Below are 4,723 nucleotides of genomic sequence, written 5' to 3'. Positions count from 1 at the left end.
AGGACCTGGCGAGAGAGAAATGGGGGGTGGACCACTGGAAAGAACTAATCTTATAGTCCACCCCCCTAGGAGGGGCACCCGCTCTTCACCCCATTCCCAAGCGCACGTATTGTTGTTTTTTTTTTCAAAATGTACATTTTATGTAAAAAAATATGTTTTAAAACAATTATTGTCTTGGTGAGTGTTAGTATGGATACATGTATTATTGATTTGTAAATTATGTTTTCCTTTTGAGTGTTTTTTTGTTTTGTAATTTTTGTAAATGTCTATGTTTAAATGTGCTTTTGTTCCTGTTTGATTTTTTAAAAGGAATATGTTTTAAAAGTGTAAAATGTTTAAATCAACCATTAAAGATACATTCACACTCACTCATACTTATGGGCAATTCAGAGTCTCCAATTAGCCTACCTGCATGTCTTCGGACTATTGGAGGAAACCGAAGAAACCCACGATATTCCCATTACAAGAATTCATATTCCATATTAAATACCTCTTAATACCTCTTAACCTCTTAATCTGTTCTCAAAATAATACATTTCTGTAATGTGCTGTAGGCACATACTTCTGTTTGATTGATTCTGATTAAAATTTGTATCAGTTAATTCAGTGTTTCCTGAAGTTCTGTGGTCAGCCACGATCCCCCCCCCCCCCCCCCCCTTTGTAATAAGACATTTTTAAAGTTGGCTGTTGTCTCTGTGCCCCCTACTTTAGAAACAATTGGATTAATTGATGGACCTACATTACTTGATGGACACCTTGTCATTGAAGCTAAACTGTATGTGGGATATGAGTTCAAATACTAAGCAATGCTAATGAGCTAAACCTACAGAGTTAAAGTCAGTACAAAATCATGGAACTCAGCACACAAAAGATTTCTCCAGGAACAGGGTTGGGAACCCCTAGTGTGATTTATTTGGTAGTCGCAGAACCTGGAGTGTATGTAATCTGCTACAATATAACTTGAAAAAGAACAAAATCACCTGGAATACACTTGCAAAACATGGCAGGACTTTTTTTGTCATTTTCTCCCATTTTCTCCCCAATTTTAGTCGTTATACCAATTCCCTGTGTGTATCACAGTCCTGGTCGATGCGCTATCCTCTGTCAGTCTGGGGAGGGTGCAGACTACCACATGCCAGCCTCCGATACATGTGGAGTCGCCAGGTGCTTCTTTTCACCTGACAGCGAGGAGTTTGACTGGGAGAGCGTAACAGATGCAGAGGATCACGCTATTTCCCCCAGATCCCCTCCCTGCTGAACAGGCACCCTCACCAATCAGTAGGAGTCGCTAATGCAAAGCTCAGGACTCGTACCCTCACCAGCTTCCCACCCGCAAACACTGCCAGTTGTGTTCGTAGTCTGACCAAGCCGGAAGTACCGCTGCCGGGAACCCCGGTCTCTGGTGATAGGCGAGTGCATATACCTCTACATTACCCAGACGGCCATGGCAGGACATTTCTGATCGAAGCTGTGAACTGTGGCACAACCAAAGCCCTAGTATCAGCATCAGTGAGCTCTTGTCAATGGAAAATATACAACTGATGGATGGATGAATGAATGAATGAATGAATGAATGAATGAATGAATATTTGATCACTCTGTGAGTTACAGTTTGGCAGGTGAAAATAAGGATGAGATACAGTTGAAAGTATTTTTCTGTTGTAGATCCCCAACGTGGGTGGAAAGTAACCACCCCAACGGTGGTGCAGTGAGCAGTACTGTCGCCTCACAGCAAGAAGGTCCAGGGTTCAAGTCTCAGCCTGGGCCTTTCTGTGTGGAGTTTGCATGTTCTCCCCATGTCTGCGTGGGTTAACTCTGGATACTCCGGTTTCCTCCCACAGTCCAAAGACATGCAGGTAGGCTTACTGGAGATTCTAAATTGTCCATAGGTATGAATTTGTGAGTGAATGGTGTGTGTGCCCTGCGATAGATTGGCGACCTGTTCTGAGTGTATTCCTGCCTCTTTCCCAATGCACACTGGGACAGGCTCCAGCCCCCACGACCCGCAACAAAATGGATGGATGGATATCCTCCAATGTGTCATATATGATACAAGAAAGATGTCCTAAGACATTTTTTTTCTTCTTGGTTTTGGAGGGTAAATGAGGCAGGGTAAACACATTTATAATTTTTGAAGTCAAATTTTGTTTTTAAATATCAGAACTCAAGAGAAGGATCCAGACAGCAGAGGTAAATGGAACAAAGAATGACTTTACTGGCTGCCATAGGTTCCCATTGTAGAGACATTAAAGGGGTACTGTACAAGAATTTTAGCCTTCCTATGGTCCTGTGTTTACGATCAACGGTGCAGATTCACATAACTCTAAATGGGGTTTTATAAGTCTGTAGAATAGATTTACAAATTGTGAATGAGATTGTAATGAGAATACACATAATAACAGTTTCAAACTTGAGCAAAGACACCTCAGTAATTACCTCTCAAATCAACTAGTGCAAAGACAACTTAGTAATTATAACCTCCCAAATAAATCTCTTACAGCCTCTCAACTTTTGCACCAAATCTTTCAGTGTACGTCAATTTGCAAACTTGTAAAATGGGATTTGTAGTTGTGCTAATGGGCTAATGCTTTAGCACTGGTGGGGAGAATCAATGCCTGTTCTTCCAACCAAACAGACAAGTGGATTCAGGATGACACTGTACTGCCATTACTTCACTTTTAAGAAATGAACCTGTCGTCTATAGCCAAATCCTTGCGCTTGCTAATATTCATGACAAAATTAGCAAGAAGAATTGACGATAGCTAGGAATACCCTGTCCTACCTTCAAAATTATTGCTAAAGCTAACGCTACCAAATCCTAGTAAAATATTTGAATACAGCATGAATTAGCATCCTTCTATATTGGCTGTTGCATGTATTGCACACTCTGATGTAGTTATCTGTTATATTGTTCCCTGCAGAAAAATGACATCACGTTCTGACACCATTCATGTAAAACAATACATTAATTTGTGCTGCATTAAAACAATTTACCAAGGCTTGGTAGCATTAGCTGTAGCAATAATTTGGAATCAAAGACAAACACTAAAGGCTTGGGCATCGGCCACATTTAGCACCATTTTAAATTGCTGAATGAGATATTGTTGTATTAAATATGTTTTCAAGTTGTATCCATTACTGTTGATGCTGGGTGTAAATTAATATTACTTGAATGCTGAAATGTTGAATGAGCTAAAGTGAGTTACATTAGTAGCCCCAGTCTATCAATGGCACCACTGATAAATTTTCATGTAACCATTAAGCCCAGGCCAGAATTTTCACATATTTTCACAAATAAATGAAACTCCTTTCTATTATTATATTAATCCTCCATTCTATTTTAGCCATCCTTCTAGAAATCACGACTTTGTATATGAAAAATGCCAATTTAGTGGCCTTAATTGGTATGCTTATCCTACATTATGATTGTGCCTGTAATGCTGAAGTCAGCTCATCTCTGTACTGCTGTGAGGTGTCGTCACTCTTGAAATTCATGGATGGAACCTGCACCCAGTTTTATTTCATGGTAGAAATCTAAGGCATGCAAGAATCCTGCAACAGTACACCAGTGACATTTCATGGCTTCTCCACAGCTAAACTAGGCTCCTCAGCAGTGCCAGAATCCATTGTAAGTACGTAAGACTCTAAGGAAATGTCTGTACATTGTGTCAGATGGTAGAGTCCTACATATAAAATCCTCATCTGGTCTTTAAATAATCATGTGTATATTGATAATTTGCTTAATGTATAATGTACTACATTATTCCCAAGCTCATATAGTCTTCTGGACTGTAACAATAAAACTGCATGGGTTATTAATAGGTAAGACATACACATCACTAAGGAACTGTGAATTTGGAGAGAACAGTATTTTCACCATTAAGCAGGTTTGCTGATTTAGGGGATAAAAGAAATGTCCTCTGCTTTTGCAAATGTATTCATGCATACAGTTACAGCAAGAATTGTTTATCTCGTGCAGCACAGCATAGCTTGCATATATCATAAAGGACTTTGATGAGTACTCAGTCAGCAACGTTCATTTTAAAATATTCTACTTTTAAAAATTATTTTTTATGTGCAAGACTGCCAGTACAGACCATGGCTGGTAGTCTTGAAGAAAAGCACACAGTCGGCTCTAGCTTTGCCTTGGGATGGGAGGGTTTGAGACAGCTGGGGTGACAAAGCCTCATCCTGCACCTGCAACCAGCCATACTAGACAATCAGGCACCCGTAACCAACAGCAGTGGCTATGAGTGCTGATAAACACAACTGGTCATTCCAAATTGGTGGAAAAGAGGAGAAATTATTTAAAAATCAGAAAGATGAAAGGGGTCAGGTGTAATTTTAATAATTGGCAATTTAACATGTCATTGCCTCACAAAAAGATTTAATTAATCTTTGATGTTGAAAACATAGTACCAGGATTATAAGTCATAAATAAATTCACTGATAACAAAGCATTTAAAGCAAATACTTTTGGTTTGTGTGTTCAGTAACACACTAAAATCTTGTTGATCTTTAGTGCAGTGAGGTGTCATTATTTGTAAATGTTGTGGGAATAACCAGTCACTCCCAGTATTATTAAAAACTTAATTGATTATATAAGCTTAATTTATCTCTGCACAGCAACACTAGGCTTCCCCTTTCTTGATGCCTGGGCCATGAAAAAGCACATTAGTTCGATCTGAAAGGATCAGAGTTAACCTTTAATAATGCCATAAAA

Source organism: Anguilla rostrata, chromosome 13 (assembly GCF_018555375.3).
Source record: "Anguilla rostrata isolate EN2019 chromosome 13, ASM1855537v3, whole genome shotgun sequence".
NCBI classification, from domain to species: Eukaryota; Metazoa; Chordata; class Actinopteri; order Anguilliformes; family Anguillidae; genus Anguilla; species Anguilla rostrata.
Note: the sequence above shows the minus strand (reverse complement) of the source record.